This window comes from Sturnira hondurensis, unplaced genomic scaffold (genome assembly GCF_014824575.4).
Source record: "Sturnira hondurensis isolate 20B ecotype Veracruz unplaced genomic scaffold, ASM1482457v3 Scaffold0005279, whole genome shotgun sequence".
Lineage (NCBI taxonomy): Eukaryota > Metazoa > Chordata > Mammalia > Chiroptera > Phyllostomidae > Sturnira > Sturnira hondurensis.
This window is the reverse complement of record NW_028077910.1, coordinates 5,996,226-6,011,757: the sequence shown is the minus strand read 5'-3', so window position 1 is coordinate 6,011,757 and position 15,532 is coordinate 5,996,226. Positions and strand designations below refer to the sequence as shown.

At 43.9% G+C, this 15,532-nt stretch overlaps 1 protein-coding gene across 2 annotated transcripts in view; it reads right to left on the bottom strand.

The window, feature by feature from the left end:
• PLD1 (phospholipase D1) overlaps positions 1-14,445 on the bottom strand; it is a 183,466-nt gene extending 169,021 nt beyond the window's left edge. The window contains exon 1 of one of the 2 annotated variants that reach the window (XM_037046527.1): positions 14,229-14,445. The gene's annotated coding sequence lies outside the window, so the exon portion shown is untranslated. The remainder of the gene's footprint in view (positions 1-14,228) is intronic. The other variant, XM_037046528.1, reaches the window with a different exon arrangement.
• Positions 14,446-15,532: the final 1,087 nt, after the last annotated feature.

Sequence of the window (15,532 nt, the reverse complement as noted above, 5' to 3'; positions counted from 1 at the left end):
TGCCTGGTTTCAGGAGCTGTAACCCACCCCCCCCCTGCCCCGCCCCTGCCCCGGGGCTAAGGCTGAGTGAGCGACCTTCGGACCATAAGCCACTAAGGAGACAAAGCTCATCTCCCTGGCAGGAGCACGGGTCCTGCTCCTTTTTCCATAACTGGCCCCCAATGCTTGATCAGTTACCAGTGACGAGTAAGACTCCCCAAGGGGGAAACCACCTGAGACAGGCATGATCATGGGGAGGCCCCAGGGAAGGACTTGGGGACTATGGAGAAAGGGGGTGATGGACTCTTGCCCCTCGGCTTTGACAAAGCCTGACTCCCCTGAGTCCGGGAGAAGTCTCCAAAAATTCCTTGGCTATCTGCCTTCTCTGCCTGACTTAAGCCTGAAACAATGACAGAGCGCAGTGCAGCCCTGTGCTGGAAAAGGCGGGTTCCCTGGGTGATCAGGCCTGAGAAAGGATAGGTAAACTCATGAAGCCTGCTTTGCTAAAAATGCTCTTATTTAAATGATAAAGGCCCAAGCAAATAAAGAGTTTGTTTCCCAAAGTTTTGTAGCCTTTTAGCTGATAGACACTGACTCAGAAGAAGCCCTAATAGTTCTTTGTATAATATCTATCATTTGATTTTTACTGCCTGACAATGATTAATAAGCTGTGCCCGTATTCCTGAGCAAATTAAACCCAATAAAAGCCTGTCTAGGCAAGGGTCAGCCTGCTCTCCCCTTGAGAGAGTTGCCAGGCTATTCTGAGCTGCTCCCCCCTTGAGGGAGTAGCCATGCGGTCCCTTTTCCTCCACAGGACTAGGTAGTCCCTGTGAATTTGTCTCATATCTCATATGAGCTGTGATGCCATGGGCACTGTGGGCTGGTGCATGGGTCAGGTATGACACATGGATAAAATCTTCTCCCCTTTGTCTCCAGGAAAACTGTGCTGAGATGCATTTCATGAGACTTATTCCAAGACGAGCGATCCTTCAGAATCCAGCAAACAGACGCCTATGGCAATAACCAACTCCATGATGCCTCCTTCCCCATGTGACTCTCTCTGGTCCTTCCCTCCTGCTCCCCAGATGGCATTGCTGGCAGAAGACCTTCCTATAGCACAGAGCCCAAGATCCTTACCTTAGCAAAAATGGCCCTTTGAAGCCGGCCTGCATCCCCTCTCCTGTTTCACACCCCTTTCCGTCGCAAGCGCCTTGTTCATGCTGTTCCCTTTGCTCAGAATTCTCCCCGAATAGGTATGCGGAGAGTTATAAAAATCTCTGCCCTGGCTGGTGTAGCTCAGTGGATTGAGCGCGGGCCTGCGAACCACACGATCATGGTTCGATTCCCAGTCAGGGCACATACCTGGGTTGCAGGCCAGTTCCCTGCAGGCCAACTCCCAGCAGGGGATGCACTAAAGGCAACCATACNCTTACCTTAGCAAAAATGGCCCTTTGAAGCCGGCCTGCATCCCCTCTCCTGTTTCACACCCCTTCCCGTCGCAAGTGCCTTGTTCATGCTGTTCCCTTTGCTCAGAATTCTCCCCAAATAGGTATGCGGAGAGTTATAAAAATCTCTGCTTTATTACTACCACAGCTTTACAAATTGAGGAAATTGAGGCCCAGGGTAGAAAGATCTGGCCCAAAGTTTTCAATGACTAATTTAAGACGTACTCTCCTACTTTTTATGGGCTTCTACTTCTGGTTCCTAAAGTGTTCACAAAGATCTCTATTCTAGTCCTGAAAGGCTACTGAATTAATGTTTCCTCTTTCTAATCCTCAAGATGCATGGATTTCCATTTCCCTTTAAACTAGAACTTTTTATTGCCTGAGCCATTCTGTCTCTCACTGTGATTCAATCCAATTCCTGAGACATGTTCTGGCCACTTTATACAAGCACTTAGGATAAGTGCAGTGAGGAAGACTAAACTAAATAAGACATGTTCTTTACTCAGAAGAAGTTTATAATCCAGTAGGAAGCCAGGTTGTACACTAATGTCTTCATACATGGTATGATTATTACAAGGGAGAGTCAAAGGGATTTCAAATATCTGCTACACCTATTTACAATATATACACAGAACACAAAACCAAAAACTGCTCACATGCATAAATGGGAGGAAGACCAAGGTGACATAGCAGGAAAACTAAAAGCAAAATGAAGAAGAGCTGGACAAGAAGGCTATTTACAGATGTAAATGTTAATGATTTATCCAGATGAACCAATCAACAGACACGTGAATGCCTGAGATCTATAAGCCATTTACTTTTTATTATTACTTATTAAATTTATTTTTATTTGTTGTCCATTTCCACTTATCTTCCTTATATCCCTTCCACCTCCATCTGCAATCGCCACACTATTGTCCATGTCCACGAGTCCTGTTTCCTTTTTGCTTCATCTCTCCACTCCCTAACAACCCTCCATGAGCTATCAGCCTGCTCTCTACCTATGAGTCTGCTTCTATTTTGCTTGTTAGTTCAGTTTGTTCATTAGATTCCACATATAAGCGAAATCAGATGGTACTTATCTTCCTCTGACTGCCTTATTTCACTTAGCATAATGTTCTCCAGGTTCAGCCATTCTGTCACGAAGGGTACATTTTCTTTTTTATAGCCGAGGAGTATTCCACTGTGTATTGTACCATAGCTGTTTTATCCACTCGTCTATGATGGACTGACACTTGGGCTGCTACCAGATCTTGTAAGCCATTTGCTTTTTGTACAAGTATATTTTATAATATTTCAGACTAGCAAAAACACCCAAAACCTTGATTACAATCATGCAAAAAGAGACTCTGAGAGCATCTGGTTTTAAAGAAACAAAGGCCCCAACAGGTTCATTTTCCTGTCCAATTCTATTTCCCCTGGGGGGTCCCATTGCCACCATTCTCCCCCAACAACTCAGGCTTGACTCCTCACTCTCCCTTGACTTTTTTGTCTCCCTCATCCCCAGGAACCAAGCAACTACCAAATCTGTGGCTGCTGTGCAGATCCATCCCAGAACTCCATTCCTCCCACCTTTGGGCTCTTCTTGAGGCCTCCCGTGCGCAGATTGGGCTGCCCAGCGGATTCGGCGCACACTCATTCTCTTCCCAAGCCATCCATCCCATTGCCAGAGTTACCCTTCTTAAGCATGGCTCTGATCATGCTGTTCCCTTGCTGCCAAAATCCAAAAACCATGAACATGGTGGGTTTGACTCTCCAGCCTTCTCATTCTCAATTCCATCTGTTTCTAGTTGTTCCTTCCCCTATCTACCCTCCATTCCACCTATGCTAGACTAGACTTCTGCTCCCACATACATTCTGCAATCTCCCTCCCATCAGGAGATTCAAATGGTGTCATTCCCCCAAATGTCTTGACGGTCAAGGTGGTATCCACTAGTCAAGACCCCATTTAACTTCTCCCTCTTCCATCAGAGCTTCTCAGATCTCCGGCTGTTCATTAACCTTTTGACCCATTTCTCCACACTGTTTCCTACTGCACATTACTCGTACTTATTTCACAGCATTTAATCTTTGAATCGTTCTTACTGATGTGTCAGCTAAACCATTAGATCAATGGTTCTCACACTGTGGTCTCCAAACCAGCAGTATCGGCATCATCTGGGAACTTGATAGATATGCAAATTCTCCACCCAGTCCAACACTTCAGGGTGAGACCCACTCTCTGTGTTCTGATGAGCCCATTAGGGGCTCCCGATGCACAGTGGAGTGTGAGAACCACCACACTAGATCCTAAATTGCTCGAGAACAGTTCATTTTAAAAGGACTAAGGTCCCAGCTCGAGAGCAGGGCATGAAAGAGAGAAGAGCACTAGTGTAATTTCTGGAAATAACTTGCCCAGGGTTACAGTAAGTTAGTGGCAGAAACAAAACCAAAACTCAGGTTATCCCTCATATCACACTAAGTTCTTTCCAGCATGTCCATAGTTTCTAATAGTGAGTGTAGATCATTCAAATTCATGCATAAGCATCTATGTGGAGTAGATAGTGTGCTTAAATCACATACTATGACAGACTGTACAATTAACAAACCAGGCCATTTACAATCTGTGACTTTAAAAAGGATGAGGTAATTCAGCTGGACAAGAAGGCTTACTCACAGGAGTCCTATTTGTACAAACAGGTCTTGCAGGAACTGAAGAATAATTGGCTACTGAATTTGCACTCTTCAAATTCCTTACAGGACTCACTATGAAAGTAAATTGTACCCACAGGACGGTTTTAGATGCAACCACTTAAACATCTTCTACTATCATAATTCTAAACCCATCTTTGCAGCATTATGCAGTGGATCTATACTTTGAAGGAAACCAAGACGCCATTTTGGGAAATAGTGTCCACGCTGTGAGAAGAGGCTCCAGGGGGCTGGTGAACCCAGAGACTAATTTAGGGTCTAAAAACTCTTTAGCTGGGTGGTCACCATCCTCTCCGTGCTGGAGCTATACCTCTCTTGCTCCAGATCGTTTCTGGGACCGTAGTGAGGAGGACCCCAAGCCCAAAGAAGCCCAGGCCTTCTCTGAAGCAACATCTTTCCTTCCCTGACCAGACTCAGCTGGGTTTGTGTGCCTTTACAAAGAGGAGAAACTGTATTAATCATTTGTGGTAGGGCCTGCTTATCAAACAAAGGGCCATTTTAAATAAGGCACACATTTCACAGCCTCCCTGAGTCCTTTGCCCTAGGAAATGGGGGTGTAAGTAAATGTTTACTGCACAGAAATAATGAGATTAAGGGTCTATAATAGTGAGTTAAGGGGAAGCAGAATTTGCTTCCCCAAAATATGAGTATGCCTTTGGGAGACTGGTTACTTTTAAATGGCTGTTTTTAAGAAACAAAAGACTCAGAAAGAAGCTTTGACCTTCTGTAAAAGAATTTAGAGAGAGGACCTGCTCCGGGAGGAGAGCTATTATCACAGATAACTATAATTTAATATAAACTAGTGTGTGATAGAGGGGGAAACCTCAAGGCCCACTTGATCAAAGTCCTCTGATGCCCCACTGCGAAGGATGGCACAACAAACATCTACGTACCAACCATTTGCTTTTCTAGCTCCACGTGAATTGCCTTCCTGCCCTTTGAAATTCCAAACCACAATCCCTCCCTCCTCCTTTGCTCAAGATAACTGTGCCATCTGTCCTCAGTCTCAAAGTCCTATGGAACCCCCACATGTACACATACAATAAATTTAAGACATTATCTCCTGTTCATCTGTCTCGTGTTATCTTAATTATTAGTCCAGCCAGAAGAATTTAGAAAGGTAGAAGGGAAATTATTTTTCCTCCCCCACAGAATGAACAAATAAATTGAGAACCAAATCCTAGGTGGCATCAGGAGACAATGTTCAAATTACAGTCAATTAAGTAAAATGCTTATTTGATATGCTTAATTTGTGCTTAATTACTAAGCAACACAATACTGACTTCTCAACATGTCCTAAATTAATACTGCTATCCTTTATTTAATTGCAACGGTAAACTTTTTAGACCTGTCTAGCCAGATCTCAAGGCCCACCTCTGGATGAATTCCCGATCCTCCTGGGAACTGACCTAGAGGCCAAGTTTACTTGGCCACTTACAGAGTCAGCCATGCTGGACCTGGCCTCGCCCTCCCTTCAGGAGGACTGAGCTCTCAGTGAGGCATCGGAGCACTAGGCTGCAGCAGTGACCCATCACACACAAGCCACTAACCAGAACCTGAGTCACAGGCATCTTTCAGGCCCGAATGGCCAGGTCGTCTTCACCTGGTATCTGAGTGTAACTGTCTGCCCACAGTTTCAATCAAAAAAAAGGGGGGGACTTGCCTGCAACTAAAATCACTCTCTCAAGTATTTATATGTATATGAACTGGCACAGAAACAAGAGTACAGAAAAGCATTGGATTTTAAAACAGAAGTAACCAATGAAATACAAAAGAAAATCTATAACATTAAGAGAAGTAAATGAAATAAAATATTTTTGTATGTTTTCTCTCTATTTTAAGATCAGTCAATAAGCATGTTAGGATCTGCTGTAAGTTACACTTGTAGATGCTTTAAAAAGAGGTGAAATACAAGTTTACATACATTTTATTTAATGATATTCCTTAGTAGAGAAAAAAATGCACTGGGAAGATTGGTTTCAGAGAACAGAAAGCACGGGTGACCACGTGGAGGTTCCTCCAACAAGTCTACCAGCCTCCCAGTGGTAAGAATGAAAAGCGTATACTGAGTAGTGTTTTCAAAGTTTCTATTTAATTTAGGGAAAATCTGGAGAAAAAAAAAGAAGGCCAAAAATTATTCCTAGCTATAAAATCCCCATAGGTGATCTCAGCAATAGTTGAAAGTCCCTAGGGCAAACTCAGTTTACAATAAGGGCAAATGGCTTTTGATCTCTAGTGCTCAAAAAATAACTTAAATACTTAGATTTTAACTTGACTCCTGCAAAAAATAAAGCATAATTAAATCCTAAGTGGCAACTTATTTTTTATTGTCCCGAGTGAATAAATGTAAAAATAGAATATTTAAACAAAAAGGAGACAAGAGTTTTTTTAAACTATGAACAACAATTTTCTAATATTTTTAGACGGCACAATGTTTGTGTTTGAAAAAAATCTTTAAAAATCCTAATATAAGTAATAACACAGTATTGAATTATAACCCAAAGTATGAGATACGTATCCATGAGTCCACACCAACGTGTAAGTAGTTGACTAAAGAAATAAATGGAAATAAAAAGCCAAATATCCCATGTGAAAGAATTCCAGCAGTTTATGTAGCTACACACCCTCTCTAGGAGGTACAACGTAACCCCCTTCTCAAACGCTGCCGTGCCCCAGGGCCACCTCGTGGCTGGGCTGCCTCACAGCCATGCTGTCCTCACAGCTATGCCGTATCACTGTTGAGCTCTTTGCACTGAATGAAGTCTCCTACTTCACCACACCCCAAATTAGGGATTTCTATTGCCACTGAATTGGGGCCAGCAGGCATCAGCTGACAGTTGGTGTGTGACAGACCTGAAAACCTGAATTTAAATAAGTTCCCAGATGATTTCGCTTAGCCAGACATTAAAATTAGTGTAATTGGAGGTGGGAAGAAGGCAAGTTATTTGGGGGTAGACGGACAGAGTCAAAAGAGTCCTATAGCCACAAAAAAGTAGAATTGAGGATTAAACTGAGTGCTATTGAGCTCCAAAATGTCTGAAACCAATCTGTACCAGCTAATAGGAAGAGGTAGATAAAAGCAATACATGACAAAGTATATTCCTTTCCCCCAAACATATCCCCAAATTCAGAGCCATCGTGATAACTAAAAGAAAAGAATTAGTCAAATCTCATTGGTCACAATGAGAAAGGAGGGAATAAAGAAGCTTTGACGTTACAGAGGGAGAAAACCACTAGTGTGCTGACAAATGCTTAACTAGTTGTGGACATGGGAGAAGCCCTGTAGTGTCTGCCAATTCCCCTGGTGTAAATATTCCCACCACAGCTGCTTTCAAGCTCCCAACAAGACGTCACTTTAATATACAGTTTGAGAAAAGGTGTGCAGTACTTATAGTATCTTTACCATATAGAAACAACGATGTAAATAACTTCAAGAGCCTAGATAGCAGTAAATTTAGGAAAATGATTAGTAAGTGATGACTTGTCATATTTATTACCTTTGTTTTCAATATAATTTATTTGTTTAAAATCTACACTGCAAATGATTTAAATTTCAATAATGCCATGTATAACAATCAGTTCATGAAATTCCTGAAATTTAAAGATCATCTCTCAGGATGAGCCAGTTCTGGCACACCACTGGCGAAAGCTTTAAAAACCAGTCTACTGCCTTTCCGTTCCTCATCCCTTCTCAGGTCTTAGTATTCTCTTTCCTGCCACACGGATATGCCAATGTCTTCATATCTGCTCCTAGGAGCCCCCCAGTTCCAGCAGCGGAGGGGCAGCTGGTGTCAGGAAGTGTGCAGGCAGCGGGGATGTGAGGAGGCAGCTGGCTCACTGACCAAATCTAGGAATTGTCAACAAAGACAGCTCAGCTCTGGGACGTGTTACATACTGGGATATCACAGAAGAGCTCAATCAGAAAAGTGGTTTTGGGGAGTAGGGGTGGGAAACAGTAACCACAATATTTTTTAAGTGTGAAACTGCTGGTCTAGATCATTGACTACTAATGAACATCCACGATTCGTGCAGATATGAATTGCCCATACCCCTATGCATATACATATACATATCAATAAAGAGCAATGAATCATGCTTTTCCTATCAAATGCTATGCTTCTCCTAGTAAATAAATCACTATTTCTCCTATTAAATGCTAAGCTATGGTTATACATTATGAAAATCAAATTTTCTAGCTAATGGCAAAGCACACACCCTGAAAGTACAGTAATTATCAAAGGATGGAGTTAGTTCATTCTTTCTGGTTGTAAGCAGCTTTGTTGCCAGAAGTCTTTCCATTGCTTCTCATCACTGGGGTCTCAATGAATCTCACTGTCACCCAAGAATTCCTTGTAAGGAAAATGCATGTGTCCTTATTCCATAGTCCCATAGGGCACAGCTCCCTGTCCACTCTAGCACTGATTCCAATTTGCTTTATTTATGGGTGTGGCTCCTGCTGGATTTGAGGTGGAGAGGGGAGGGTGACATATGGAGGAGGGGAACCTAATGTTTATCGTTTCATTCCTATGCACTCTACAGGCATTTTCTGCATTTCCTACAATAATCCTGTGAGAGAGGTACTATTGTATCCCCATATTACAGATGGAGAAACCAAGGCATAGAGGATTTTTAAGCTATTTGTCGCAGACCATATAGTGCTAGAGTCCTCAGTATATGGATTCAAGCTCTTTGGCTCCAAGGCCAAGGCCCGTTGTCATTATTCCTCCCAGCAAGGACCTGGGGGGCCCAACAGTACCTTACAAACCTCACAGACCTGCTTTGGTTAGCCACTGCCCCATGACCCTGCCTTTCCAGCCTAGACAGTGTCAGTCTGGGGTTAGGATTGGGGTGAAGTGAGAGTTAGGCTTAGCCCAACTCTCCATGTTCGAAGTATTTCAAAGCTAGGAGCAAAGCTCCATGTGCCTAGCTTTGAAATGCTTACCATCTGATGGATGGGCCAAAAAGTTCATTTGGTTTTTGCCATAAGCTGACTCTAGTAGAGCTCAGCTGGTTGTCTTTGACTTCATCTGAAACAATTTTGTTAGACTGTATTGTGACAGCTGTCATATCGGCGTGCATTTTTTAAAAACTTATCAAAAGTGGTGAATTTTGGTGTAGCCATCTTAATATTGAAGATGGAAGAAAATATGCACCATTTTTGGCAAGTTATGCTTTATTATTTCATGAAAGGTAAAAACACAACTGAAATGCAAAGACAGATTTGTGCACTGTACGGAGAAGGTGCTGTGACTGATTGAATGTGTCAACAGTGGTTGGTGAAGTTTTTTGCCAGAGATTTCTCACTGGATGATGCGCCATGGTTGGGTAGACCAATTGAAGTTGATAGAGATCAAATTGAGACATTAATTGAGACCAATAATCATTGCATTATGTGGGAGATAGCCGACATATTCAAAATAATCCAAATCAATAAAGTCATTGGTGAAAATGAAAAATATGTCTTTTATTTTATGGAAAAAACTAAACAGACTTTTTGACCAAGCCAGTACAAACCCACCCTAACAGGTGGATTTTTCCCTGAGGATAACAGAATTCGGTCTGGATTTCCTACTCTCCCTTTTTTGTTTTTAAATCTTTTTGATGTCACAATCATATTAGCACCAAAAATATATTTTATCCCCAAATCCTATACTCATACCTTAGCATAAATGTTTTTATTCCAAAGTGGAAACAATGGTAAGATTTAAAAAACAAATCTAAACTTCACCTTTAATTTTTTTCTTCTTGTACTCTTAGGCCCTTCACCACATTTTGCACTTGGGGTTCTGCACGGTCAGACCACCAGCAGAGTGGTCTCTGCTCCAAACCCAGAAACCTGCATCCTAGCCCAATACAATCTTCCAATCTCTTAGCTTCAAAGGACTCCTTTATCAGAATTGGGTACAAAGCACTGCAGAGAAAGGACAATGAAATGAGGACAGCTGCTAACCAAAACGCCACAGACTGCCAAGCCTACACCTACATATCTACCTGTAAGAATGAACAGCACGATAGAACAAATAAATAAGTAAAGCAGCCATAAAAACATTCTTTTCTGGAAATGCCTACATATTTTGAATGAAATGAACGGCACCCTCATCCTTCATCCATCAATGCACCCTTTCATTCAGCTCACATCTGTCACACCCTACAATGGCCACGGTGGTCAGAAAAATGACAAAAGCACAGTCTATGACCTCAAGAACCTTGTCCTCTCACAAGGAAGATGGATCATAAACAAAACAATTACAAAGGCAGTGATTCTAATATCACACTATATATGAAATCCATCCCTGTAAAAGTGACGTAAACTAAATCAGACTGGGTTGTAATGAAGTTCCCAAGCAGGAGCTGAGTTCCCAGGTATCTCCTTGTCCCCAGGCTTTGTTGATTAGCAATGGTTTCGAGCAACATTAAGATCAATTTTTTTAAAAAGAGCAGTCCTAGATAAACTGAATGAAAGATTATTTTGGTGTGTCAAAGACTGCTGTTAATAAGTAACGGACTGAAACTTGTATAAAGACCTGACAAAGGTTTTAGCACCCTGACTTTCCCTTCTGTGCCCTTCTTCAAATTCCTTCTCTCTCTGCAATGGTCTCTCCCTCCCTTTCCACTGTTTTCCTTTTCCCAAGTTTGTTCCTTATTCTTCTTCAGCCAAATGTACCATGTGTAAAAGTCTTTTTGAAAAAAAAATCACTATTAAATCCTGAACTTTGATTTTCCTGTTCTTAATATAAAGATTATCAGTTGAAGTCTTTCTTTCTCTCAGCAAAAGAACTGACTAAATGAAATTATTTTTATTTCCATGTTGCTCTTGGCTGATTTTCTTATGTGCGTCAAAGGCTTTTAAAAGGTTCCCAACCCTAGATCCAAAAAGCTCACAAAATGATTGAGAAGAAAATAAAATATCCCCCTCATCCAGAGGGGAGCCCAGAGTCCCAGGCCTCCACCAGCTATCAGGGAAGGAATCCAGGACTGCGGAGCCCTCAGCAGCAAGACGTCCCAAGGTTCACCATCTCGCCACAAGCTTCTGCTCTGTCTGCCTCTCACATGACCTGGGCCCTTATTTAGCAAGTCAGCGCCAGGACAGTCATAATGATTAGCAAAGACTGTCCTACTCCTCAATACACACCCTGGCCTCCCCAGACCCTTCCAAGACCCCTGTCCCAACCTCCCCACGATCAAGAGTTATGGTTTGGCCCAGAAGAGGGGTGCCAGGTCCTGCCCCAGCACTCTCAACTGGGACATAACCGCATTCCACCTTAACTTCCTCTTCTGAAACATAAGGGAGTTGAACTGACTGTCTATGGTACACTCCTACTGCGATTGGGTCAGATTACATGTCCCGGAGGACAAGGATGAGATAGGAATATAACAACCTGAAAAAAAGTTCATTTGTTAGGAGGGTGGAATCTCAGGTCTTATTTTCTGGTGAGATAGAAGACCCAAAATGCTGGGTGCGGGCTGTCTGGAATGGAATCCCAGCTCTGCCTTGTGCTAGCTGTGTGATCTCACTATGCCTCAAAGTAACGCATCTATAAAATGGGGATAAGCACATTCAATTCTCAAAACAACCCCATGTTAAGTGTGTTCATGTTGTAAAATGCCCCATGTAAGTGTTGAAAAAATAAACCAGTCATTTTAGTCTGTTGCTGCAATGTTTGTTCCCTAACAACTAACATCTTAAGTTCGACAGTAAGAAACGTTCACAACAGAAGAAAAAAAAACTGGGACACTATGAAACACATAGCATGCACGGTTGTTTAATAACCCAGCATTAAAATATCTGGGACCCAGACTGTACCTTGCACTGTGGATTTATGAAACTTGTATCATATCAGAATGTGTTCCCACCGCAGCATAAGATAACAACTTGTATGATTCTATTTCTATTCAGAAATGTCACAGGCTTATGGGAAATTTAGGTTAGGAGTTTCTCACTTTGACTCTGCAACAACATTTAACCACACCCAGCAGGAGAATACATCTTATGTTTGCAGTGCAGAGACTTAAAGGATTGTAAACATAAAACTGGACCCAGCACTGCTACACTTGTTGACTGAAAACAGTTACCCAAACTAACTGAGGGTTTAAAGGGCCATATCTTACATGCTGGGTCCCCTAGCATGCAACTTTAGCAAACACCTGGAATGGAGAGGAAATTGCTACACCCACCAGCTAGCTGGATCAAAACTGCCTCTGCTTACTAAATAGGCACTCCAACTGCACTGATAAAGCAGACCAGCATTCCATTTTCCTGTTAGATACTAAGGGGAGGAAACTACGAACAACTCCCTTACCTGTTCCTCCCTCACAAGAGCTAAACCTCCCAATACCTTTACATATAAATTTAAATAGCCCGCAAGCTTATCCTAAAATAGTTCTATATTAGAAGTTCCCTGATGAGGACAAGATTTGCTAAACACAGCCTGGTTATGGCTTTTCACCTTTCTCTTTACAAGTGCATTTCTGTAAAGCTATGAGAAGGAGCTCAAACCTTGCTTAGTGAGAAAACTAAAGCTTGCAACCCAATCGTTTTCATTAAAATGTTGTTAAAACCCAACAAGAAAGATGAGAGGAGCTTTACGAAAGAAGGGTGGTGATGGCTGCCCAACCGCGGCAAAGTGCTTAATGCGGCTGAATTGTGTGCTTAACAATGCTTAAAGTGGCAAATGTCATGTTCTGTGCATTTTATCTCAATAAAATGAGTAACTTTAAAAAACAGCCCTGTGAGTTAAAGATAAACTGATTTTCTAACAAAGCATTTCTTACTAAGAAACACACAATACTCAACTTCCAACGAGGATCCTCAAAGACCTAAATAAGCACCTTGGTTCATGAATATTCTGACATCAGGGACAAATATGGTAAAGACACATCTCCTTCCAAGCCCTAACTACTCACTTTTTGTATGGACTGTGAATTGTACTGGATCCTGAGAAGACAAATTGGGAGCTGAAACAATTAGTTAAAAGATCCCCAAACAACACTGAAAGGCTACATACAAATTCAAGTTAAAAGCCTATGTAAAAATTGATTTGCATGTATGTGACAAAACATTTACCAAAAGAGATCCTTACTCAAATAGGCAGTGTGTAAATATGGTGTCTGTTAACAATTCACGCTGTCAACTCCTCATTCTTCAGGCTTTCATTACACCGCCTACCTAAAAAGTACAGGCGGTCTCTGGGTACCTGGTCTCCCAGAGACCTTCAAAAGGCCCGCAAACGGTTAGCCAAACTCAAATTGGCAGGCCTGGCGGAAAAAGTCAAAGAACTCTCCGTTCTGGGGAAAGACTTCGTAGATGAGGATCAGCCAGTACTTCAGAGAGGAAGTAAAGAAGACAATAATCCGAGATAACCAAGGACAAATAGAGGCGTGGCGACAGCTCTGGACCGATTTCACCAGGCCAGTTCTCAAGGGCACCACAAGATCCTGTTCAAACTTGGAGCACTGCACTCCTGCATCTGGGACGTAGGTCCCAGAATAACTGAGTTGAGGGTGGGGCAGAGGTGGGGGGAGCCCCCTTAACACATGCCCCGATCCAGGCCTCGTGTCCCATGCCCCACTTCGGCGTCATCACCTCCTGGCGCCACAACTAGCAGCTGTGTGGCCACACGCCTGGGACAGTGTAACCAGAAGTCTGGGCTCTAAGCCTCGGGATGCGGGACCTCCCGTCACCATCCCTGTCACCCCACAGCGCGTGAGAAGTCCTAGGGTGCCAGACGTGCTGCCCTGCAGGGGAATGAGGGCGGCGGAGGGGGCGGGTGCACCCAGTGGAGGACCGCCCCAACCTTGGCCTGGAGCCTGGGAGGCTTGCGCTCTCGGCAGTCGCCCGCCCTGGCAAAAGTACGCAGCGCCCAAGTTGCCAGCATCCACTCTGCAGGAACTGGACGGGGAGGCGCTCACGGGAGGCCCCGGGATCCGCCAGGGAGGCTGGTCCTGCGAGGCCGCGCGGCGCTAGCGCCTGCCTCCGCCGCCAAGGTCCCGTCCAAGTTGGGCGGGGAGTGGCCAGCTGCGGCGGGTTGGGAGGAGGAGGGACGGAGGGCGAGGGCAGCGGAAACCGGGCTCCCGCGGGAGCCCTTTGCCCTCTGGCCACGGCGCAGCTCCTACCTGAAGGACCTGGCGGCCGCAGACACCTGCGGGGAGGTAGTGGACTCTCGGGGCTCACGCGCAGCTGGCGCAGCTGGAGGCGCGGGAGGATGGGAAGAGGGAGGGCCTGAACGCGGACTTCGCAGCGCCACCGCCCGGAACTTGCAGCCCGGATTCGCCCGGCAGGGGTGGGGCGAGGCGGTTTTCAGTCCCCGTGCTTCGTGGGTCAGCCTGCTGCCCCCGCGGGGCTGAAGAGCTCTGGCCTCTGTCCTGGTACCGGCTTCCTGTTCCTTCTGCACGCAATGTTCCTTGGAGTCACCCACATCAGCCTAGAGCGTGGTCACTAGCATTCATATCATTAGTATCAGGTACTCTTGAGCTGCCAAGTAAGTGCCCAGGCACTGTTCTAGAAGCTTTGCCTATATCATCAAATTCTCAACTGTTGCCCCTGGTAACTGCGATTGGCCCATTTTTAGTAAGGGAAACAGCTGACCACAAAGGTGATCATTTCACTTGCCCGAAGTAATACAATTGAAACTTAGGAGCTTTGCTGGCCTTCTTCCAACTTCCTAGAGTGTATAATGGCTAATTTACAGATAAGGAAATTGAGGCACAGAAAACTGAAGTTACCAGCCTAAGTCCACCCACTTTAGAATGCAGGAGGCTGGAATTTGTGTCTTGATGTCTTTAAAGGTCAAGCTAAGTATAATTCAGAAATCTTAGCATAAAGTAATAAATCGGAAAATTCCCATTGCACCAACAGAACTGTCCAAATACAGCAATTTGGATGTTTTTAGTCCACTTAGAATAAAGTCGTAAGAAAAAGAGAACCAGTTGTCATGTGGCTTGACTAGAAGCCCTTTTGGAATATAGTTTTGAATAGAGGCCAGCTCCAGCCTCATTACACTATATCGCATTCTGCCAAAGCTGAACGAAGCCACGGGGTCCACATCCACCACACCGTTCATAACGACGGCCACTTTAAAGCACTTAGTGGATATTGCACAGCCAAGACTGGCCGGGTTACATAATGTCTTACTGCACACATGGAACTGCATGAAATGAAAAATAGAGCACCCCCATCCAAAGTGTGGGTGGAGGGGTGACCTTCCAGTCTGCAGCTCTGTTTTCCTGTAACCTCTAGCCGCGCAGCCCTCCTCAGAGTACATTTTTCTCTCTTGAGCACATCTTTTCCTAATGATAGAAGAGTCACACAGTCGTCACTCTTTCCTTGCTGACAGACATGATTGATGTCTTTTGAATCCTATGATGCTGACAGATTTTTACAATTAAACACATGGCCCCCTGAGCATAGAGCATATTGC